We start from the raw sequence: 26,605 nt of genomic DNA on the forward strand, positions 1-26,605 counted from the left end.
AGATTATTGAAAGGACAGGTATGGAATAAGATGGATGACAGATGTTGAGTTCTGCTGTGTTGGAGACATTTTCAACCAGTCAACCAGTCACATTGAAAAGAAATTGTGTCAGCATTATGTTTAATCAAGCAGCCACCAAACAATGAATGACGAATGGTGTTTCATTCCATAAGCAAAAAAAAAAGGGTTACATTGACATTAACTCAGCATAAAAATATTTTTCTCCTTCTACAGAAACATTTCTAAAGACATTTGCTTCATTTTTTTCACTTTGCTTATGTCATAAATCTTGTGATAACTGGTTCCTCATTTTCCTTTCTGTAAAAACTTCAGAATTTAATATGAAGTGATAACTTCTTATAGATTTTTATTTAGCATGTGTGGAATTTAATAAAAAATATGATCCCTGCTCTCAAATTCAATAGTCTGTTTCAAAAAATCCCAGCACAAAAAACACACTCTTTATCCTTAGGTTTATAAAACCCTACTGCTTCTTTCACTATTACATTCTGTAGACTTTGTTCGTATCTTCTGGATTAAGGTCTTCCAAAACCTCTCAGAATCACAGAATCATAGAATCACTGAAGTCAGAAAAGATCCTTAAGGTCATCGAGTCCAACCGTAAACCTATCTGGAAAAGGACTGTAATGAAAACTACGAGGTTTAATTTATATTTTGCTTTTGTTGTGCTGGATTCAATAACATCCCAATCATAAAGAATGAAAAAGAAATAACAGAAAAATATATAACTGATGTGACTTAGAACCAAGCTTTTTACTGCACTGTTGTTGTACTATGGTTGGAAAATATTAATCAGTTAGACAAGAATTTATGGAAGTTTTTAACAGACATCAGCCACATAACCATGATTTGTTAGTGTTAAACATATGGGAAAATATTAAAACCAACGATGTCTTAACTGGAGAGTATGAATTATGCCTGAGCAGTACAGAACTGAGATTACAGACTGACAGTAATCCCTTTCATTTACAGTTACACACAGAAGCCTGGACTATAGTATAAAACTTCTGGGAAAGGAAAAATGAAAAAAAAAAAAAACAAACCAACCAGGATGATGCAGGTAATTTTGGAAAGACAGAGAGAGAGGAAGTTGTGGATAACATGAGAGGCACGGGGAATAGAGCTGGGCTGCTAGGGTGGGTGAGGGGGTGCAGAAGGTAGCTCTTTTTCCTGGTAACACTGTGCACAGTCCAGGAATTTCATTTCAGCAATCTTTACATCCCTCGGGAAACGTAAATGTCATCTTTACATGACTTGGGCAACGTCAGCACTGATAGGAGCCTTTAGTACCCCCGTCCAGGAAGGGAAGGCCAGCTAATGGGTCTTGGAGGTTTGTGAGCATGCAGTCCCCTAGCACTTGTGCTACTAATATGAGCCTCACAGGCATCAGCTCACCTGAGACAGATGCCAGCCCAAGTCCATGAAAAAACTGAGTAGTGGTTCGAAACCACAATCAGAAAAGCTCAATAGTCATGTTATAAAGGAAATGCAATGCATGTTACCACATGTAATGAGAGGCCTAAGCTTAGGACACTGTTGCAGTTTCATGCTGCAGGTCCAAATTTTCCTATTACTGCCTACAGCTGAAGTCAAACAATAAAAGGACAATTCAGTACAACTGGAATCCAATCCAAAATGCTTGCAGCTTCATATCTGAAGTAACACTCCAATATTCACATAGGAATGATCACTCACAAAATACTCTTAGAACAATCTAGGTTCCTCATCCTTCCTCCCCTAACCTCACATGTGGCTTCCTCACTCCCAGCCTGAGCCCTAGCTCTGTAACTTTCACCCTTCCCAGCCACCTAAGCCTCCCTACAGTGCTGTTGCAGTTATTCTGGCTAGGGCAGTGTTGACATATGAGAGGCAGCAGTCTCTCTAAAGCCCTCTATTAAATGCATATATTTACAAGACAGAGTGGTACTATTTAATGCCTTGGGCTCCTTCTGCAGTAGATCTCCAATACACCAGGTTCCTGGAAGTCATCGTCATGGAGCCATTTAGAGAATCCATGGGGATGTGTAAATCCCATTTGGAATAGTAGTGGGAGACGTACAGACACTACAGCACTACTATAAACATGCACCAAGCCAGCTGTATGTCATGCCAGCTGCAGTGCCTCTAATGACAAAGGAAACAAGGAACTAGAGACCTGCTCCTGACTGAGCTCCACAAGGGAGTGGCTCTGCTACCTGCTGAAGTCAGCATGGGTTCCCCTGCATGGAGAAAGAGGGTGAGGCTGTGATTCAGCTGGATGGTGGGATCTCAGGGAGGGAGAGAGGCTCCATCATCTACAAACACCATCTGATCAGGACAGATCCTGTCTAAACCCCTCCAGCAGATACTGATGTGAGGGACACCCATGCCCTCAACAGCAGAACATGGGCTCCACTGGCCAAAGGGTGTCATAACATCATGGTGCATGGTGGATGACTTTGGGGAAGAAGAAGGCAGAAAAGGAGAATAGCTTTCTGTCCGCATCCTAAATAATCCTAATGACATCTCTATCACTTACCAAAGGGCAATCTGCGAACAAGTGATTTTTTTTTTCAGATCTTAGCTTGCAGGGCAGGTAACCAAAACTAAAATCTTGAGAAAAAAATCTTTGCTTTAATTTCTTTTACAAACAAACATTTGAACAATTTCTGCATTTTTTTCCCCTTAATGCAGGAAATTTGGATAATTTTTGTGAGGAAACTTCATCTGTACAAATAAACCTGTAAAGCTCAGCATTCACTATTCTTGTCTTTAAAATGCTTCTATCTTATGAAAAACATTTAGGCAACCAAATAAAACCAGAAATAACTAAGAAAAATAACTGAACCAAACAACGGAAGACCAGTGATTCTTCTAAATCAATTAACTGTGTCAGGTGGCCAAACCCTAATAAGGGAGATCCCTGTCTCTAGTTCAAGTGGGTGTTTGAAGCCAAAGATTTTATAAGGGTAGATTCCTGAAGTGCAGTCATATGGTTTAAACACTACTGTCTATAGTGGGATATAGTGTCTGCTATTGGTACCATGCAATACGGCTATACCATACAGTATGACAGTACCATACAGTATGGCCACCTAAAAGATTTGCTGTATGAGTACCTCAGAAGACTACTTATTGCACTGTAACTGTCCATGTGACTGCTCTTACCTGAGGGTGACCCCTCAATGAAAGTGGGCAAAGCTGCAACGTGTTTATGATAAGACAAGGTCCCCAGGAGCTATAGTTAGAATTTGGTAAATCTATATAGTTGCTTAATTCACAAACCTTTGCGTGTACTGTAGCCAGAATCAGGTAGATGCTTGGACGCTTGAAACTACTTTACACCGGGAAGGATGAGGTTTTGTGCAGACTAACCAAAGCACAGTCTAACCAAAAGTGAAGTAAAAATAAGGCTAAACTTGTACTTGCAGCATCAGGGTACAAACTCTTAAAGAATACTGTTCGTTTGGAAAATCTGACTTCTTAGTCTATCATATGAGGTGTTGCAGTTATCATGTAGTAGCATCATTTTTTTGAAAGCTTTACACTATCAGGATCCAACTGTTGCAGAGAGCCTTGGAGCTTGCAGTACCACTCCACTGGCAGAAATGTTATCTGGAAAGTGGTTACAGAGCTGAAAGCAGTAAACATAGCGGGAATTGCCAAGCTGTACTTGAAACCTAGATCATTAATGCCCCGAAAGAAAAGAACATCTGAGTGTACACCCTGTGTTTTTTCAAGGACTGCTTTTTCTAACCTCTATTAATTAGAATCTGATTGCCCCCCAAGGGAAAGGGGAAAATGTGAACTAGAAATATAGAGGAGAAACCATCATCCTGCAGCTCAGCCCACCCATCTCAGCAAACTTTGCATGGCAAAGAAATGCTTCAGTACAGGCACCTAGGAAGGATGAGAGAGCCACCATTTATACAAAGATATTTACCTGTTTCCCTAGATTTTGTCTTCAAGAAAACCCATTTGGAATAAAAGAACAACATTCTGCTTCTGCTTTCTGAAGTGACAGTATACATACAAAACTAAAAATAGTATTCCAGTGATTAAAAAATCACTTAGGAGCCTTAAATGTAGCTACAAGCTCATCTCTCTCCTCTGTTTAGCAAAATGTTTAAATATTAGAAGGATGTGAAGACTGTGATTATATTTTAAGTATTTGGACTTAGCCTTGGCTATCAACTCTCCTCTCAACCAACACTTTAGAGAGACATGGCACCACATCCAAATGAAGCCAGGCCTGTTTCTGTGAATATTCTGCTGATATGAGTGTTTGTAAGGGTAGGAAGAATAACTGTAAGAAATAGCCATAGAAAATGGAGACCAAGCACGACCGCTCATTTAATGTGTTCATACGGAAAAAAAAGGGCTATGTGTGACATATCTAGCAGTTGTAGGGCATTTTCTGAAATGTAACCCTAGCGTTGGAGTGCAATGTAAAGGTCAGATGCAGCCACAATGTCACCACCAGGTAGGCAAAATTACAGCAACAGTATCCCTCCTACCTTCCCTGCCAGAGTAAATTTGACCTTTGGTCAAACTCTGAGTTCAGCCTTTCAAAATCAATTGGAAGTTTGCTGTTAACTGCAGGAGCCAGACTTTCACCCTGGTCACAGTCTGTGTGATTAAGTGAACACAAGTATAGAGGCGGCCTTCACAGCCCAGTCAAAGCATGGAATTATTTGAATGCAGGCAGATTTCCTTCATTTTACTACACAATAAGAAAACAAAAATAAACACCAACAGTTACTCCAGTTCAGAATTTCTTGAGCTAATCTGTAACTGTCATCATCAGTGGGATGCACCCCACTTCACTCTAAAACTGGGCTCCATATCTGCAGCCAAAGCATAATCTTTACTGTACAAAATGAAAAAAGGGACCAGTTCATACAGCTTCAATACCACCCTCTGAATAGTGAATGCCCAACAAACTGTTCAAAGCAAATACTGCAGAGTAATCCACAAAATATAACTACAGCTGTGGCCAGTGGCAGAGTTTGGTCTGGATCTTTCCCTTACAAAGGGCACCGGCAGCTGCATATTCTCAGTCAAGGCCCCAGGAGTCTGGAATGTATTCCTTTCCCTTGGTTCAAAATAGCCTCAATTTGATGTACTTCCAGGCATGCTGCAAAAGCTATTTGTTTGATGAAGTGGGGGTGGGAGCACTGGGTCTTTGGAGGCAAGAAGCTCTCCTGGAATGTTTCTCTTTCTTGTGCCAGCTGGCTGAGGTAAGCTCCTACGTCCCTGTAATCACTGAAATCTTCTGACTGGCAAATTCATCCATCTGTAGGATACTTCAGAACTCAAGACACATAGGGGCCTGGCATAGATCTCTTTTCAATGCAAAGATGAAGAAATAAATCCATTTTGGAAAAAAAAAAAAAGTTCTTAAGCAGTTCTAAAGAGGAAACAAAATTTAAAAGATCATAAACAATTACTGGCAAAGCAAAGAAGTTAAGAATGAAATATTATAACTAAAATGTTGCTAGTGAAGCTTCCAAGACTATTTTATTTTGTCAAAAAAAGATAAAGATATGAACTGACACTGTGGAGGTTTGAAATGAGAACTGAGAAGGGAGAAGGATAACAAGGATCTCCTCCAGTTCATTGCACCCCTTAGCAGGCCCAAGATTTGCTCTCCTGTGACCTGGAATTTGTTCTTTGAGGCCTGCAAGTTTTACTGCATCTCACAGGTCTTATGGGCCGGAGGATATGGGCAGAGTGCTGCGTCCTTGAGACTGTACAAGGAAAGATTAGTCACTTAGACTAAGGGAAAAGTCAAGCCTTGGGATTAGGAGAGATAATAGCTTGGACTACGTTGACCAAACTAAGTTTCTCTGCTCTGTCTTCTAGTATTTCACTAGCAGCAGCTTTTTTTACCACCAGGGTCCTCTGTGTGGAAAAGAAGCTGATCAATTATTCAATTATTCAATTAGATGTGCCAGGTAATGCTGTATAGTAAAACACATATGCAAAAGCAGTGAAACTTTTTGTAGCATTTGTTACCATTTCTGCTTTCCAAAAGCTCAAGGTGTGTGACCTTGTTTTTGTTTCTGTTCACAACATAAACAGCTCTGTCTTACAGAGAAGATACCCTAGACAGAGACTAGAAGAGAAACGGCTTTGTTAGCGCACAGCTAAGGAGATGCAGGGACTTTGCAAAGAACGAAAGCCTTCATGCAGGTCATCTGATCTCCTAAATACCCTCTGAAATCTTCCATATTTGGGGGAAGAACTATTTCCTGGACAATTGCAGGGAAATTGCAGGAGACACTCATCGAGGCGATCAGCCCTGGTGCCTGCTCAGTCTGCAGCAAAGCGGCTGATGGCAGTGTGCTGGGGGTTTCCTCATCCAGGAAAAGGCCAGGTAAGCAGAACAAGATGTTGGGAGCTGCCAGCTCTCAGAAGCAAGGCTGACGGTCTAGCAACTGGTGTGTGGTGTGGCAATTCTCCCAAGGAGGGTCGCCTTCTCTTCCTGTTACTGGTCAGCTGCACCTGCCCTTCTTAGTGGAATGGTGGGCACTTGTCTCAGAGCAAAATCTGGGGTTTCTGTGGCAACAACCTCCAAAACGTCCGATGTTTCCTCCGAGACAGAACTGCTAAGGAAGGAGATTGCAGTGCAAACCTCAGGTTGTGATGAGTGTCCAGACCTTTCTCCTGTTGCACAAGCAAGTGCCTGCAAAAGATGCAAGCAGGTCAAGGATCTGGCTCACCACATGGCAGAGTTACAGGAGGCAGTGAGAAGACGATGCAGTATTAGGGGGGCTGAAGAAGAGGTAGATGAGTGGTTTCACAACCAGTCTGTTATGGTTGATTCTAACCAGAATGAGGCACCATGGACCCATGTGACTTAAAAGAGCAGGACTCCACTTTCCACCCTCCTGCATAACAGCCAGGAACAGATATGATGTCTTAATAGCTGAAGACTCCTATGAGCAAGCTCTGCAGGGAGAAATCATATCAGCAGCACATACTAGAAACCACAAAAAGAAGTTATGAGTGCTCATACTGGGTGACTCCCTGCTAAGGGGCAGCGAGGCACCCATTTGTCAGCCTGACAGGGAATCATGTGAAGTTTGCTGCCTTCCAGGTGCTAAGGTCTGGGATATTATTGAGAGGATGCCACAACTTGTTAGAAATGGACTGTTATCTACTCTTACTCTTTCATGTGGGCACAAGCAAACCAGATCCTGGGCAGAATCAAGCTAGATTACAAAGCTCTGGGGTGCAATTGAAAGGGATTGGTGCTCACGTTATATTTTCCTTTATTTTACCGGTTAGAGGAAAGGGTGCAGGCAGGAACAGATGCATCATGCAAATCAACACTTGGCTATGTGGCTGGTGCTATTGCCATGGTTTTGGCTTTCATGATCATGGGATACTCTTTGACGACCATAACCTGCTAGGGAGAGATGGGATCCACCTGACTGGAAAAGGAGAAGGAATCTGCCAGCTGGCTAGCAAGCTTTGTGAAGTGAACTTTAAACTGACCAGCCTGAGGGATGGGGTCCATAGTGGTGACATATGTGAATTTGAATTCAGCAGGGTAAAAAGCCCTGGGCAACAATGAATGCTCCTTAGCCATCTCAGGATGGGTAGGGGATGGAGATCCACACTGCAGCAAAGACACAACAGTTGTTGATGCATTAGAAACCATGAAGCACCTGAGAACAATCACATAGGATAAAGGCTTCTTCCCAAAAAAAGGTGGCAGGGTAAATAGCCCAATTGCAGTGTATCTATACCAATGCACACATCATGGGCAACAAACAGGAGGAGTTGGAAGCCATTGTGCAGCTGGAAAACCATGACAGGATTGGAATCACGGAAACATGGTGGGATGACTCACACAACTGGAGTGCTGCAATGGATGGCTATAAACTCTTCAGAAGGGATAGGCAAGGAAGGAGAGGTGGTGGGGTAGTCCTGTATGTTAGGGAGTGTTTTTACTGTCTAGAGCTTGATGATGGTGATGAAAGGGTCAAGTGTTTATGGGTAAGAATCAGGGGAAAGGCCAATAAGGCAGATATCATGGTGGGAGTCTTATAGACCACCTAACCAGGATGAAGAGACAGATTAAATATTCCATAAGCAGCTAGGAGAAGTCTCATGATCGCGAGGCCTTGAGCTCATGGGGTGTTCAACTTACCAGATGTTTGCTGTTAATGCAATACAGTGGAGAGGAAGCAGGCTAGGAGGTTCTGGAGTATGTGGAGGATAACTTCCTGACACAGCTGGTGAGTGATCCGAATAGGGAAGGCACCCCACTGGATCTGTTCTTTGTGAACAGAGAAGGACTTGTGGGCCGTGTGATGGTTGGAGGCCTTCTTGGGCATAGTGATCATGAAATGATAGAGTTTTCAATTCTCAGAGAACTAAGGAGGCTGATTATCAGAACTGCTCCCTTAGCTTTCTGGAGGGCAGACTTTGGCCTGTTTAGGGGCCTGGTTGACAGAGTCCCTCAGGAGGCTTCCCAGGGCTCAGTTTTGGGGCTAGTTTTGTTCAATATCTTCATCAATGATCTGATGAGGGGATCGAATGCACCCTCAATAAGTTTGCAGAAAACATGAAGTTGTGTGGGAGTGTTGACCTGCTTGAGGAGTCCATCTTCAGAGGGATCTGGAGAGGCTGGATTGATGGGCTGTCACCGATTACATGAGATTGAGCAAGGCTACGTTCTGGGTCCTGCACTTGGGTCATAACAACCCAATGCAACGCTACAGGCTTCAGGCAGCTGCCTGGCAGAAAAGGAGCTGGGAATGTTGATCAACAGCCAGCTGAACATGAGCCAGCAGTATGCCCAGGTGGACAAGAAGGCCAACTGCATCCTGGCTTGTATCAGGAATAGTGTGGCCAGCAGGAGTAGGGAAGTGACTGTCCCTTTGTACTCAGCAATGGTGAGACTGCACCTCAAATGCTGTGTTAAGTTTTGGGCCACTAACTACAAGAAAGACATTGAGTCGCTGCAGCAACGAAGCTAGTGAAAGGTCTGGAGCACACGTCTTATAAGGAGCGGCTGAGGGAACTGGAGTTGTTCAGTCTGGAGAAAAGGAGGCTGAGGGGAGACCTTATCGCTCCCTACGACTACCTGAAAGGAGGTTGTAGCAAGGTGGGTGTCAGTTTCTTTTCCCAGCTGATAGTGACAGGGCAAGAGGAAATGGCCTGAAGTGCACTAGGGGAGGTTTAGATTGGGTATTAGGAAAAATTTCATTACCAAACAGGTAATCAAGCATTGCAACAGGCTTCCCAGGGAAGTGGTTGAGTCACCATGCCCAGAGGTATCAAAAAGGCATGTATATATGGCACTTAGGGAGATGGTGTAGTGGTAGACTTGGGAGTGTTAGGTTAATGGTTGGACTCGATGATCTTCAGGGTCTTTTCCAACCTAAATTATTCTATGATTCCATGAAATGTGGTAGGACTTGGAAACAAGTTAATATAAATTTTAATAAAGAATAGAATTTAGAAGAGAGTAAAATGATTATATATGTGGACAAAATAAGCCTTACAGCTTCTGGCTGGCATGCTTCTCTGTCAGTATTTTCTGTTAAGAGGGTGACTGACGGAATATCAGGCAGGCACAGAAACATACTGTGTATATGCACATGTAAATATTATCATAAAGAAACAAAAATATAAATACTGTTAAAAAATTCAGCAAAGACAAACACATATACTATATATGTTATACACACACTCATATACATACAGAAGGTATTCCAATAATGTGACTTCAGTTGCAGGCATTTCCTTCAGCATTAGTTTGCTAGTATCCTGTACTGGTAAAAGCTGAAGCAAGAATAAACTTCAAGAAAAGTTGTAAAGCCTTGTACTCTAAATTACAGAAGAAAGTGGATCCACCATTTCTTCCCAGTCTTGAATATAAACCTTCAGCTAGAGATAAAATGAGCAGCACTGTTACTAAGGTTAGGTATTTGCTATTGCAAACTCAGTCTGTAGCGTGGCCCTTAACATGAACATCTTAAAGGGCTGCTCCAACATTATTCTCTCAATAAAATCCCACCAGCAAATCTCATTGCTTTCTGAGAAAACAGTGACCTGCTGAAAGCAAACCAAAACCCCTTTCTCATTCTGGACAACCTTTTCTCTCTCCAAATACTTCTGCAGGCATAAGAAAAACAATGAGATAAATCTTCCATTCAGCATCTACTCTGCTGTTAAAGACAGCAGCAGCCCTGCAACACTCCCTCAAGACATTTGAGAACACACTGTGCAAGATGTGAAAGAAGAAAGAGAAAAGAGATTATTGAACATCATTTAAAATGCTGAGATGTGAATGTGTGGGAAGTACAACCCAACACAAATACATGGCTGGACTCTAGCAGAACCCTCGTTATTAAGCTGTCACTTCTAAGGCCGAAAGGGAGGAGGTGGGCAGAGCCCTGCACACAAGCTGCAGACACTCTCCCCTGTACCCGTTTCAGGCTGGGTTCCAGTAAAGGCAGAGAGCACTCCAGCAGGAGTTTGCTGCTGCACTTCCTGTGGCAAAGAAAATAAGCCCTCATATCTTCTCAGAGGGGACCCCACACACTGGGGGGGATGCTGGGGGCTTGAGGAAAGCCCGTCCTTCCAGCACAACATCCTAGTCCATTCTGGGTTGTGCAGGGCAGTGGCCTCGCTTTCTGCTGGCTAACCAAGGACTGTCAGCCCCCTTCCAGCCCACACAGCCTAATCCAACCAGCCCAGAGACTGGCCAGCTCCCTGACACCAGGGACTCACCAGGGCATTTCAGATGTCACCACGCATTTCCATCACATCGCTGAACATCTGCTTGGGAGGGAAACTCCATGCATGCCCTTGCCACAGCTGCCCTGCCAGCTGTATTCGGCTTGCCCCCGTCCACGGGTCCACCTGAGATCTTGAGCACCCGATGTTATGCTGTGGGTTTATTTAGATGAGGCAAGAGGGCTTAAAATTTAAGATTTACTTTCCTACTGGTGATATTACTTTTCAAGAAGCCTGTAGATACTAACTGTTTTCTGAAAAATGGTAAAAAAGGGGAATGACTATCTGTGCTTTCTTTCTAGACTGGGAATTTTAAAAAGATATTTTGTTTTTTGTAGGGGTTTAGACAAATTTTTGTGGTTTTCATAGTCAACATCTGCTAGATTCATGCGTGCTGGGTTTCAGGTACACAGGATATGTCACATAGAAGTGCTTCATTTTTCAGCAAAGCACTAAAGAATGCACGGTGTGCATGCATAGACAAGAGCAGCATAAACACACTGAAGTCCCTCCTCAAAAGACACTATCATGACAGCAGTGAAACTTTTTCTTTTACCTTTTCTACCTTTCCCATTTCCTTAAGAAATGTAGGTTGCAGCATTCTGAGAGGCAGTTCTTCATTGCCTCACAGAAAATCCTTGAACTTATTGTGAATTTAACAGAGCTTGCCTAGCTGAAGTTATGGCTATGCCACTGCAAATAAGGAAAGTGCCAGGAACTGTACAGATGCCATTGCCATTTTCAGAGTACAGGAGCCACAGCATATACTGTAAAAAGCCTCACAGATCATGAGAGACTGCACCATGAAGTTTACTATAAACAGTGACACAAATAGATAATGTGATCTCCATTTACCACTGCTTGGTGTTTGAACAGATGTCAGAACTTCATAGAGGAGCTCTTGCCTCAGGCTGTTATGTAGAAATGACTACTTTAACATCCAGTTCAAGATTGAGAGATGGAGACCTCATCTGTAAAAAACAAGCAATAGTTTATGTATTTTTCATAAATGAACTAGTAAGCTAAACATGTTTCTCCTTTATTTTAAAGTGGCACCAGTATATTTGTCCCTCGAAAGGAGTTGTTCAGAGTTTTTCAATTCCATAGAAAAGTTTGGAGCTCAAGCAATTATGCGCATACCATAACATGTGCTTCTCTGCCATTTATAAAAGGGCCACAGACCATTTACAAATTTCCTCTTTGGATGTATTGGTTACGCCACCTCACAGGAGCTGGCTCCCAAGCAGCCTTAATGATAAAACTCAGAGCCCTATTCTCTGCTCTTCTGGTGCCTAAGCATATAAATTTGATGGATTAGTGAAACACTGTGGAGTCATTCTCTAAATTAACACCAGGCAACCTGGGGGTGGTATTTGTCGGGCTGACATCAAATGACTCCATTCAGAGCAGTCACAGACAAAAGGGCCGGTCTGAGGCTACCCGTGTAATCAGCATTATTGATTACAGATATTAAATAGATTTGCTCTAACTAAAATGTCTGCCTAGAGAAAATGCTAAGAGCTGAACTGAGTTTGCTCCCATGGGTGTGAGCTGGATGAATCCCCAAGTCTGGGAAGTTAGATACTGCATTTCAGACTGTCAGAATTTGAGCTCAACATGTCTAAAGCACTCAGTTAAATTGATGTCATTGGAGTTTGCTGCCCAGTTTAGTTTACATCCCAAAAGGTACCTAAATATCTTTATGAATATGGCCACCTGGTGCAAAGGGTCCCTGTTTTCCTGCGATGTCTGTGTACTGAACTGAGTGTTGCGCACTCAGGAAGCATAGTAAAACAAATGTGAATAACATACCATATCATCTAAGAAAGAATAATTTGCATCAGTGTGCAATCTGTCTCTGAAAAAAACATGCTTGGCATTATTTACAAGGCACAAATACTTAGATTAGCAGTAGTATGCATCTGTACTTCCTGCATTTTTTATTTCAGACTCTAATTTGGGTATCTGGTTAAGATAAAAGTGTCTCCTCTTACACAGAGGAGATTGGACAAAGTATGTAAAAACAGAGTCAGGGAAAAATAACCTTGCATTTTTAGTTGGACAGAAAATTACAGAAAAAACAAAAACATGGCACAGCTTTTAAAAAACTATACTTTTAAAATTTGATCCTTCTAAATTAAATATACTGTGTATTTTTATGACTCTGCTTATTATTTAAAATTCCTGTTGCAGCAAAATATAAAATAAAGTGCTTAGGATGAGAAACTTGTTCTGTGAAGGAATGCTAAACATACGAGTGCTGCCAGACAGTTTAGGCTACTTTTAGAGAATGCACGCATTTTGGCTTCTTAGAAAAGAAAATGAGGTTGTATTACAGTATGTGAAAAAATCCTATCATCCCTAAAAAACAATGGAAAAAATTAATTTCAGTGCAGCTAAATTTAAGAACTTTTCCTGGAATTATTTAGTGCAGCAAAGCTTCAGTACCCCTAAAGCCATGTATATTGCATAACTAGAAATAGATATTTTTATCTTAGTCCTTGAGCTACAAGAGAGGTGAAACTATTAAACTCTAAACACCTGTGAAGACTTTTTAAAGTGCTAAAGAGGAAACGGGAGTCCAGATTGCTTATCTGTATGAATGGCATTTAAAGAAGAGAGAAAATGCACAAAATAAATTGATACTACTTTCAGGCGTACTTCAGAAAGAAAGCACAATGTCTTTTCTATTTTCTGTCAGACAGTGGAAGGATCAAGCATTTTTTATTTCCTACTTTAATTTTAAGTAATTTAGATTTACGATGGGAGAAAGAAACTTGACCTCCCACCCTCCCCAGCAAGTTTTGAGATAAGAGACCTTCAGTGCTTGAGTGTTGGAGACAGACTAGCACTGTGTTATTTTCTCCACTGAAGTACATGTGATGCTCATTAAAGACCCACATGTGGTGTTAGACTCATAAAGTGTCAGCTGCTGCAATTATAGTAGTATAAAGTGCAAGGAAAGGTAATCATATGCATTTCACCAAACCTCAAGGTATCCTGTTCTTTCCTGCAATTATCAGACAAATGCACAATGTAGGCTAAATATGCTACAAAAACCGACTTAGTCTCCCTGCAACTAGAATCTCATGAGAATGGTAAGTTCAAAACCCTGTGAGCAACATAAGAGAAACAGCTCAGGAAGGTGGTTTTGAAGCGGCCAGGTTACGTGCCAAAAATCAAAATACATATAAAGCAGTACATGAGTACTTACATGAGTTCTTACTTACATGAGTAAGAACTGCCTCTTTTTGAGAGATAGCAGCTACTACAAAGATGAGAAAAATGAAAAGCAAGCCCTTACACAATGTCTGAAGCTGCTTTCCCAGGTTGTCTTTAAGTGGACCATCAACCACAGAAAAGAGTATAGGAGCAAAACAGGTCCTTAAGAAGATAAACCTGCATTAATGACAGTTAGTAGAGAAAAAAAAAAAAACCGCAAAGATTTTCAGAAAGAGTCACTTCTGCATTTTCCGCATTTTATAAATTCATCGCCTCTGAAACCATGTCTGACTCCTACACATTATTCAGTTATATTTTTGTATGGCCTGGCTTTTCATATAGTTCAATAAAGTTTGTGCTGGTGATGCATTTCATTTGCATATGAATGTTTGTTTTAATATGTGGCTAAACAATGTTAGGTGGGGGGCAGGTTGAGAGCTTGTAGATATTGCGAATGAGCTATGTTGGGGTGTTCGGCTCCAGAACACCAGTTAATGCCAGAGGGAATCTGTGTTAGAAATCATTATAATGCAGTTTTTCCAAGCATTTTTATAACATGAATTGAGAAGAGAGAGGAACCTTAAACTCTTCCTAGCAAGCTGCTCTTCATTTGACAAAACCAGTGCTCCAGTTGGGCAGTGATTCCCAAACACTGTGTTGACTCTAGCACAGGGGCAGAGAACAGATATGAAGACAGATATCATACCTGAGAACTAGAGTTAGCTTTGATAAGTCAAACTGAAGCAGGGTAGATCAGCCTTTGCCTTATGTGTTGCACAGCAGAGAAGAGAAGAGAAGAGAAGAGAAGAGAAGAGAAGAGAAGAGAAGAGAAGAGAAGAGAAGAGAAGAGAAGAGAAGAGAAGAGAAGAGAAGAATAGTTGAACTGGAAGGGACATACAATGATCATTTAGTCCAACTGCCTGACAAATTCAGGGCTGATCAAAATTTAAAGCAAGTTATTAAGAGCATTTTCCAAATGCCTTTTAAACACTGACAGGCATGAGGCAAAGACCACCTCTTCAGGAAGACTGTTCCAGGGTTTGACCACCCTTTCTGTAAAGAAGTGTTTCCTCATGTCAAGTCCAAACCTCCCCAATGGATGCAGCTTTGAGCCATTCCCACACGTCCTGGCACTGGATTCCAGGATCAGCACCTCCCTCTCCACTTCCCCTCTCAGGAAGCTGTAGAGAGCCATGAGGTCACCCCTCAGCCTCCTTCTCTCCGAACTAGACAAACCCAGAGTCCTCAGCCACTCCTCATAGGAAATGCCTTCCAGCCCCTTTCACCAGCTTTGTTGCCCTTCTCAGGACACATTCAAGTACCTTAACATCCTTTTTAAATGGTGGGGACCAAGTTATGGGATTGCATGTGTTCCCTCACAAGTACAGGAATGCAATTTGTACCGTTATAACGAATTATTTCAGAATGTGCTACTTCAGCATGTGTTCAGGTCCTTTCAAAAGAGGAAGGCATGGTCATAAAATGCAGTGGCTACCAGTCCATTTTCAAGCGTAACTCAATACATAGGTTTAGCTTATAAACTCCATGTCGTTTGAAATCCTTGCTCCTTAAAGAATGTCTTTTTCCTAAAAGCCTTCTGGACAGGGGGCAGTCATGGCAAGGGAATCTGCCTCTAGCCTCACTCTGCCTGCTGATCCAAGGGCTGGTCTCCTCTCACTGAGCTGGCATCAAAGTGTTGAAATTCTTTAACTCAATAGACATAGTCTGGCAGTTTTCTGCACTAATTGCACCAGTTTTGCAAACTTATTACCAAGTGTGTGCTAGTTTCTTTTATCAGTTAAAAAAATCCTTTGTATCTGAATAACATCAGGAATTTATTCACACCAACATTCTCTGGTAGTTTCAGGTGGGCGTATAAAAAGCAAAATCTTCCGTCCTTTGCAGCTATCTTACAGGCAGCTAGGGATTTTTAGAGAGAGGCACTTGCTTTTTAGTGTCAGATGGCCACCTGGCCAGCCAACTCCTTAACAGCATTGTCAACAACAACCTTCCCCTTCACTAAATACCTGCAGAATTTTTTAAAAAACTCAACAACCTGTATTCAGACTCCTGGAGAGTGAAGCTTATCCCCACACACAGCAGTGCTGCTAACTGCATCACATTGACTTTCATCTCTTGAAGCTTTTTCAGTGTTTGGCTGATTTGGCATTTTCTGCAGTTAAACTTCCAAAATGGAAACGCAGTTTGTGCCAGCTGTGGTTATGTTTCTTGCCTAGGATGCAGACATCCTTTTTGAAAGTGGCTAGGCTGACACTACCAACTTCATGTTCAGAGCCTACCCAAAAAGCCCACCCATTGCTCACCCGGCCGGTGGGGGGCTGGATCTGCTGGTCATGACTGTGTGGAGCTGGACTCCAGCAGACTACTGATGGGTGAAAGCCTCATTAACACATCTTTCAGGCTCCACCCTTCAGGCTTTGATGTCATCAGAAGTATAAAACAGTGAAGCTCATAGTCAGGTATTTTGAATTTGGAAGGAGCAAGACAAAGGCTAGGAGGGCTGCCATGACTTTCAAGAAAAATATCAAGTGTGAAAGCCAAAGAAGGAAAAAAGCTCTTGAAGTGCAAGGAAAAATATGGTCAAATCACACAAAAATTCAGTACTTCATTCCAAGAAGACCTCATCATAAGCAGTGTAGTAGCAAATGTCACTTGGTGCATTGGTAAGAAAGGGTGAGGAAATCCTGCATGTTCTCTGCATCTGTGCAAAGTTCATGCAGAGGGAACCAAAACCCTTTCTTTCATCTCTGACATCCTCCCAGAAAAATGAATGTACATGGTATGAATGCCCTTATTAACATAGTCTGAATGTGCATATGAATTTTAGCACAAATATTCAGAACTACTAGAATAGTAGCTTACTTACTCTTTTAGTACTCAGAAAACTAAACCCTAAAGGAAAAAGAGACTTGCTAGTGTTTTCTATAAGATCTGAACATCTTCCCACAAAGTGAGGTAGGCAAATAACTCTCAGAAAGGTTAAAGTCACAAATGAGCTGTGAAAGTTTTACCCTGGGCCAAAGTGCACTTTGTATCCCATATAAACACAGCCAAGGGGTGTGTTCAACAGAGAAGCCCCACAGCTTGGTTTTAGTGGAAAAGAGGATGTGACAGTGATAGCAGCACTGGGCTATTTTCACAGTTTGGAAAAGTCATCATTTGCCTGGCTTTGCTTTTGGCATAGATCCAAATGTTCTAGGTTTGAAAATTACGGGCCTTTCCACCAGACCAGTGTAACCTCCGCTCCCTTGTTTTTCAAAGGCTGTGTTGTTTCCATGGTAGTCTGTTGGCATCATCTATCCCAACTTATGGCTCTGGTTACACCTTGGCTTTCCTCCAGGCTGCAGCTGCCAAAATCATCCCCACCCTCCCAGAAAAGGGTTTGTGTCCAGCCAGATCAAGTCCCTGTTCCTCCTTGCTGTGGAGCCTGGACATTGGCTCTGGCACAGAGGGGACAGCTAATACGGGTGGTCTCTGGGCTGCAGAGTTGGTTTCTGCCATGGCCTGAGAGAAGAGTAACAGCACTGCGTTTGGGAGCTGAATGGCAGAGGACACATCAGGGGCAGCCAGCAGCTGTGCCCAGTGCATGGCCACCAAGGGCAGGGACGGCCCTCTGGGACTCCTGGGCACAGGGACAGCCTCGGGGCCAGCACCCCAAAGGCCTTCTTCCAAAGGACGCTGGGCAGAGAGCTCTGGGCTGCAGCAGGCAGGGCTGCGCATGGGGGGCCCCATCACCCCCATGTCACAGATGGCCCAGGGACAGCCTGAAGACATCCAAGGGAAAGTCCTTGAGGATTCAGTGGAATTACTTGGAGGGTGCTGAGGGATGAAGATCAGAGGCTGGATGAGGCTGCTGGAGGTTCTCCACTGCAAGGCCAGCTCCCAGAAGGGCCACCTTTAAAGCCCATTTGGTGGATAGAAATCCTTCTTCATCCTTTGGCGAACAGTCACCAGCCCCTCAGTGGTGCCCAAGGCTATCAGGCTTTTTGAACTGGATAGCAGCAGCAAGAGCAAGGGAATACCTTCTTGAGGAGCACTGCAGAGCTCACTGTCCTCATCCCCTGTGTAACCAGAGGCAGCAGCTGTAAGAAATGGGATGCACAGATGTTGCAAGGGGATCCAGTACTTTTGAGCTGGTGTCCTGCCAGGCACGGGAAGGATTCTTGCCCCCAACATCAATCAAGCCGGGGGCCTTTTGCCACTTTCAGAAGCCCCTGAGATGGCTCCAGGCTGAAGGAGGATAGGGTCTGGGCATCTCCTGGGGGGCGTGACCAGCCTGTGGGACGAGGAGGCAGGTCTTGCTCACATGCTCAGGAAATAGCTCGCCAGCTCTGGGGTCAGGAAGGAGTTTTTCCCCGAGGCAGATTGGCAGTGGTCCCAGGGGATTTTTTTGCCTTCCTCTGCAGCACTGAGCATGACCATTTATCAGGGCTCCTCTGCTCCATTCTGGCTAGGTTACTGCCTGCTGCTCGTAGACCACAAAGTGGCCTCTTGTGCCCTATAGCTGGAGGGTAGGAATGCTTTTTTCCCCCGGGGTGGGCCAGTACTGGTCCATGGGGTTTTTTTTGCCTTCCCCTACTGCATTGAGTGTGGCCTTTTGCCAGGGCTCCGCTGGGCCATTTTGTCTAGGTACCTGCTGCTCATGCTCCATGAAGGTGGCCCTTGTGCCCTACACTGGGGGAGGGGGAGAAACATTCTTTCCCCCAAGGGCAGGCTGGCAACATCCCCTTGGGAGTTTCTTCTTTTTCCCCTATAGCACTGAGCACAGCCCCTTGTCAGGGCTCCTCCTCTGGGCCATGTAGGCTTGGTTCTTGACTGCTGCTCTTGCACCTCCAAGGCACCATTTGTGCCCTGTCTCTCTCCAGCTTTTTCCCATTGCAAGTTTGTAGCAGGACCGAGCTCTGCTCTTACTTTGGCTCCATTTCCCCGGGGGTTCTTTCTTGTGCAAAATAGCCTAAGCTTGGGAGGGCTCCAGGCTTGCTGCCCCATCATGAGCTGCCACTTTTTATCTCTCCCTGCATGGAATACAAGCACAGTGCAGGCATGAGAGTACTTTTCATGCATCACTGGTCAAGAAGCACAGCAGGCAAAAAGTATGCATGTCATCGATATGTGTCATACTTTTGAAAATATCACACGATAGCGCACACCTCCTCCTCCTCCTCCTCAGTCTCAGTCTTGTTTTGTGTGTGATCGGTGCCTATCTTCATTCTTCAAGTTCTCACTCTTCAGGAAATGGCAACTGCTTGGCATGTATTTCTGCTGCTGCTTTCTGTACCTCTGTGACTTTCTTTTGCCATACTGCAACAGATGTTTATTCAAGCTAAACTGAAGTATGCATCAGCCTGCTCCTGGCAACACATGCACATTGTATTAATGCTTATGAGCATCAGCTCTGAAACAGATTCAGAAAAATAAAATAAAACCTGTAACCACTTGTAAGCTTTGTGATTTGTGTCCTTGAAAGTGTTTTTAGAGCTGAAACCCCCCTGCCATTTCAGGCAAGTAAGTGTCTCATTGTTACTTGACTCATTGTGAATGCAGAGAATAGAATAGAATAGAATAGAATAGAATAGAATAGAATAGAATAGAATAGAATAGATTTCAGTTGGAAGTGACATACAACAATCATGTAGTCCAAATGCCTGACCACTCCAGGGCTGACCAAAAGCTAAATCATGTTATTAAGAGCATTGCTGAAAGGCCTTTTAAACACTGACAGGCATGGGGCATTGACCACCTCTCCAGGAATCCTGTTCCAGTATTCATTGGATTTATGCTATGATCTACTGTCTTTCCTAAATGCAGTTTGGAAATTCACATGCACAGAATGTGAACATGGGGTACATTTAATCTGCATTCTCTAGTAGATCCCCTGCTGTATATGCATAAGTGGATAGCAGCTTTTTTTTTTAATACAGATGTAATTTGTCTCCTAGTGTTAACATTGCCAAGCAGTGGCACATTCCATTTTCTTCTGCCTTAAAAATAAAACAAACAAAGCAAAAAATTTGCCATCTTACTCCTCCTTCCAGGTTCTTTATTATTTTGATACCCAATTAGACAAAAAATCTCTGCATTACTCACATATAAAGGTTTGTGGTAATAGTTGTTTGAAGAATCCCTGGATACTTATATTAAGTAGGTAAATATATCCTTAGTAGGCAAACATATCTGGCAGTAAATAAATATTAAGCAACAATGTATCATATTTTACTGGACTATATCCAGATATAAGTTTTGGATGGTACTTCGGAAAGCTTACAGACTTTTTATTGAAACTGAGCTAAAACCTTGTTAGATTTCAGTGAAAGGTAACAGTAGATTGTTCTTAAAAACTCCACATTGCCTGAGATAGGATGGGACTGGGATCCAGTCCCTACTTCTTTGTATATTGCATATTTTTAATGGTAATAAAGAACTGGATAAGACTGAAATGCAAGTCTTTCCCCTATAACTGTGTGCATTAACCAGTAGACTGTTCCAAGAAGCAGTTAATAGTACCCTTGGGAAGTTGAAATGGCTTCTGGAAGAGGGATAGAGTAGTTAGAGCCTGCTTGCAGATACATGACACAACATCACCTTCCCTCCAACAGCACCAAGTGAGAAATAGATGGTAAAAGTACCTAATCCTAGAAGGAGGAACTCTGAAGACTAGTTCAGACAGATGCACCTCCTTGAAGCTACCTCTAATGCATGTGTACCAGGAAGGAGGACAATTTATGACATACTCCTTTATTTAGCATTTTATTTTGGTTGAGCTTGGCAGCTTCCCTGTACAGTATAATCTTAAATGTGTTTACCATTCTCAGGTTCACTCATCTTCATGTATTATGCAGGAAGTGTTTTTGTATTCCCACTCAGCAAAACTTCCATTACTTGGTGTTCCTGCAAAGAAGGGAGGTATCTTGCCGGAGAGTGCAGGATCAGTACATCTGTTCAGTGTTACTGTGTTGTCAGTCTAAACTTTGGAACAAAATCAGAACCTTAATTAAAATGGTATAAAATATATGCCATGAATTAGAATGGGATACACAAATTCAGGTTTGTTCCTGGTCATCACAAACAAAGCTTGCTACATGTCACTTGCTAATATTTACAACCAGCAGCCAGCAGCAGCTTTGTAAAAGCAGAGAAGAGGACTAGCGTGAGATGCTGCTGCTACATCATTTGAATCTTGGAGGTCACTGCTAATGCACCTACCTCTGTTTCCACAAGGCAAAACGGGAGAGGGGGTTAAAAAGGACTTTTTTTCTACTCAAGTAGGAAGAGAACCAGTTGCATGTGAGGAGGAGAGAAAAATAACCAACAGCAACACTTTGCCTGCTAGAAATTGCAATTTTCTTCTGGCTCAGGGAATGCTACTTTGAGAGGAGCCACTACTTATGGAGCTGTTCCCCTCTGGTGATGCTCAGACATCCTGGGAGATGTCCTCATAGGAGTCTGAAGATCAGCAGGAAAGGCAGTGGGGGAAAGAGAACCTCTTGATTAATAAGAAGTCAAAAGGGTATTGACAGGCCTAATTCATTTGCAGCCAGACATGGAATCACAAGACAGACCACAAGCTGGAATAGAAACACAAAAAGTAGTCAAAACAGAAAGGGGATAGTTTGGTAAGTTTTCAAAAGCACAGAGGTATTTTTAACATCATTTTTTCTGGGTATATTTGAGTGCCTAGTAAACCCTTACAGTTGATACAGGTTCAGAATCAAATACTTACATTCCTTTTGGAAAACATGTTGGGGTCAATGGTTTCTGTTCAGCCTCATACATTCAAAGGGAAAACAGCCAAAACTGGCAGTCAGATTTTGAACACCCATAATATATGTGAATTTCAAGTACTTCCAGTATGTAGGGATTCCTATTTTCTAAATTTGTCTTCAAAGTGCAAATAAACCTTTAACTTTATGCAATTATTTTGTTGTTAAATTGCTTATGTATTATATAATTAGTTATTTTAGTACATGTGTTTTTTGCAGTAGATATGTAACACTCCTTTCACAAACTTTTTGGCATGCATGGTCTTTCAGACTATTGCTTGCTTATTTTGGGTAAAGTAGGGACATGGAAAAGTTCTGCATTTGTAAGAACCTGTGCTGCTCCCTGTGGCAGAAGGAAACCCTCTTTACCTCTGGAGAATAGACTAAGATTCTTGCTGCAGACTTTCAACAATGTCCAAGTAATTTGCTACCTTTCCAAATTTGACTATTTCCACAATATTTTTTTTCACTGAAATTCAGGTTGTTTCAGCTATTTATATGCATCAGCATAGAGATGCCATATTGTTTCTGTGACTCTCATTTCAATTTCGTAGAATTGTAGAATCATTTGGGTTGGAAAAGACCCTTAAGATCATTGAGTCTAACCATTAACCTAATACTACCAGGTCCACCACTAAACCGTGTCCATAAGCACCTCATCTATATGTCTTCTAAATACCTCCAAGGATGGTGACTCAACCACTTCCCTGGGCAGCCTGTTCCAATGCTTGACAACCCTTTCATGACTGCTAAGTTTAGATCCCCCCATACAGCTACATGAAAAGTCTGTCAATATAAGTAGTCATTTCTAGCATTAGCAACAGTTGTATATCTAGCTAATATGCGTAGTCTTACATTAAGTTTACCTGGTGCAAAAATGCCAAAATCAGGAAAAATTCTCTAGCACAATCATACACTGTCAGTTTTCTAACACCTTCCAGTATTAATTCTGAGGGCTTTTGTTTGTTTATTTATATAAAATGCATACTCTTCTACTTTACTCTATTACTTGTGATGAAGTAATTTCAGAGAGTCTTCTTGGGCATCACTAATGAGACAGACATATTAGAGAGCACTTCTGGCAGAGATCTACAGAGCCAGTCAAGCCTGCTCAAGCCTGAAGTCCTGCATACTCTTTGTGTCCATGTGGATTTAGATGTTGCACGTGAGTCCAGGACTGCTGGGGTTTAAGCTTGCAGCGAGATGGAAACTTTCCTATGTGCATGCAAGGCATTTTTGAAATCATGTAAGATGCCAGTCCTGACATCTTCCTGGGAAATTCATTACTTCCTTCATTGAGGCTATCAAACTGCCTCATTTCAACATAATCACCAGGGCACACTGGCTGTCTGTACCTCACAAGGTTGCTTTCTTTAGGACTAGCATCCACACTGCACTTCTCACCTTCTGTTGATTGAGTAAAACAGCATGATATTGAGAGATGTACTTTCACTGCTTTATTAAAAGGATAGCTTCCAGGCAGGAAATGCTGTCTAAGAGCCAAAGTAAGGATAGGGTATTTAATCTGCACTGCTCACCTTTATTGAAGAGATGGAGACAGAGGGATTTCAAGTGACACCTTTTAAAAGTCAAGATATAGAAACAGATGTTGGTAGCAAACCAAATATGAATCAAGTACCTTCCCCAGGTGTATTGGAATGGATTGAGGACTGTGGAAGGACATACATACTTTGTACAGTACTATATGATACACCTCCCTATACTTGTCACATTGATAGCACTGATACATTCTATTTCTATCCTTATGCATAAACAACTACTCTTTCGTTCTCTTTTTATTCTGCTCCTCCTAATATCGACCACAGCTGGAATCCTTTTGCTACCTGGCTTTCAGGATTGCACCCATCCTAACCTCCTTTTTTTCCTTTCTAAAAACTATTTTTCAAAGCTTCTTATAGTCCCTGAAAATACTGAAATGCATTGCTGGCCTTGGTGTGGAGTCAGTGGGACCGGCACCCATTTTCTATGGGCCCCCTCCAGTGTGATGCCAGGTCTCAGCCTGCAGAACGTGACAGGGAGAAAGAGCTGAGGGATATTTAGGAGAGTTGGAGCTTTATCATATCAGAGGATGTGTCTTTAAATCCAGCTAGGAGGAAGTTTTCAGTCAAGAGTAATTTAGTTAACAGACTAACATGCCAAAGTCTTAATCTCTCTTTCATCTTATGTTCAAGTCTACATTAGCCCTGAGTTTAAGATTGTGCCATCATTAGTTCATTGCTCAGAAGTTTACTCTATGATTTTCTCTACAGGTGAGCGAAGATGACTCAAGTAAGATGTAGAACACAAGAGGAAATAAAGATTAGTATGACTTGTAGTTAACATAGACAACATACAAACATATACAATTAGCTTCGAACTGCACACCATTTTACTTCACCTAACTTTCTGCTATAGATGGAATAGGTGACTGACTGCTTCAGGTTATTCTGACCTTTAAGGTAAAGTGTACTGAGATAATTAACTCTAGAGAAACCTCGAGGAAGGACATAAATTTAAAACAATTGACATATATCCTTAAGGACACTTACCAGCTCAGCAAAATCAGCAAACTGTCCTAAACTGATGCCCTGAGGTCAAACCACCTCATTATAATATGAAATCCACACCTCCTAACTAGAAAAAGCCCCCTACTCAAATAAACCCCTCACTCTCCAAGCATACATAGTAAATTTTAAAGGAGCTATATCTTTAAAATGAAGTGAGCAAGAAACTAACCAATGACCAGATGGGGGGGGGGGGGGGGATAGAATATTAGGTGAGATTAGAACATAGCACCACTCCTTGTGCAAACATGGATTAAACAAATATCTCGGCTTTGCATGTAAGATTGGCTTATTGCACACCAGGTGAAAGAACCCTGATTTTTGGGACAACAGTATGGCTCAGACTATCTACACGTATTTAGTTACATGCTTTTGTACATTTTGAAAGTATATATTAAATATTTAGCCCACTAAAGAGACAGACTACATAAACGTACACATACTTTAAAGCAAATCTTCCACCATTTATGAGACAAATGGAAAATGTAATGAAGTGCAGAGAAGCGTCATGAAGCTGCATCTCTGCCCAGAGAGTCAGAGTCCCCTGGCCTTCTACAGGACTTGGTTATTAAGCCACAACTTGCATCAAAGCTCAGAGTGTCATTGGCTCCACCTTTTGGACAAAACATGATCGTGTCCTTCTACCTCTAAATGTAGAATCAGTCAATTAACATACTTATTACTAATGAGTATACTAATTGATACTATTAAGCACATCAGGATGATCGAGGTATAGTAGTATTTATATACTATAACCAAATATCCAGAGCAGTAGAAACTCATACCGAAATGGCTGGTATGCTTCCCTCCCCCTCTCCTGGAGAGTGGCCAAGTTTTGTATTGGATCCTTTCTGTTAAAATATTGTGATTGGCTATATGCAATGCATTGTTAGGCTGCCACCATGAAAATACTTAAGAGTATGTGTAGCTGTACTGCTATGATATTGTTTGATTTCATGATAAAATTTACACATGCTTTGTACACTAAAATTCATTAAGTGATTTAAAATAGTCTTGGCACTGGATTGAATATTTCTGGTGCTATTTTTGCATTACCCTTTTAAAAGTACTGAGCTAAGAAGAAACTTTTAATAAAAAACCTACAGTAAGAAGCTCTCTAGTTCTATAGTTTAATGTTAATTATAGATGAACAGAAAAGCAGACATCGTTCTTAACTCTTTCCCATGCCTCCTTTCTCTGAAGGCAAGAAGCCCAACAGCTGTCCATTTAGGATGACATGTGTGCAGAGGCTTGCCCTCTCCTGCTGTAGTGGGGACCAGCTCTCCTGGATGCTGTTGATGCTTCCAGGCTGTAGCACAAACAGCATGAGTTGAGTTGCTGCTCTGCTCCAAGCTACCACTTTTGCTGTGGACAGGACACCCCTTCATCCAAATCCTCATTGCCTCTGTGTATCACCCATTAACCCAGGCTGTCAATAAGCACAATCCTTGCACACTGCTTTTACTGGTATGGCTCCCTGGTATGGAGGAAGGTATGGCTCCCTGCTTGGCATCATAGCTGATACCACCACACCTTTGATTGGCCAGTTTATGAAAACCAAACCAAACCAAACCAAACCAACAAACAAAACACCAAAAAAATGAACAAGCCTGCATTAACTGGAACAGCTGAAAGAACTAATCTTGGCACGCGTGGTCTTGGTGAGTAAGTAGGGGTTGGTGCTCTCACTCTAACATCTTTGCCAGTAGTTCTGGCAGAAAACAATGACAGATTGCTCTTGGGTGTAACATCCTTCGCTGGCACAGTTAGATTGGAAGATGTTCTTTATTCATTTATCTAGGCTTTTGATGAATCATCTTCTTCCTCTGTGGGGTTTTAATGTTGAAACATAATGTAATTTTAAAGACATCATTCCAAAGGACTCTAGGCCTATATCTACATAGGGAATTTGCAAGCTGTACTATGTTTCCTGACTCCCACACTTTCTCTTGCCTATTTTGCTTTGCAGGTAAGTGGTGGACTTCCACTCACTCGTGGAGTTAAAACGTCTACTATTACCACAACAAGCAGTGGTGTAGCGCAGATGACCCAGGGTAGTGATTCACTCTGAGGGTTTTTTTTGATATTATAGAGCACTGTTCAGTCAGAGGAATCATTCACATGCCCTTGCCATGCCTGTGTGCTGCAAGGAGCGCACCCTAGCTAGGGCTCTTTGAAGCAAGGCCTCACAGACTCTAGTGTGCAGTGACATGGACTTCAAACAGGAAAGCACTGCCCCTGGACACTTAAGGGAGCAGGACAGCAAATGTTTAAACATCC

Source organism: Phalacrocorax aristotelis, chromosome 2 (assembly GCF_949628215.1).
Source record: "Phalacrocorax aristotelis chromosome 2, bGulAri2.1, whole genome shotgun sequence".
Taxonomy (NCBI): domain Eukaryota; kingdom Metazoa; phylum Chordata; class Aves; order Suliformes; family Phalacrocoracidae; genus Phalacrocorax; species Phalacrocorax aristotelis.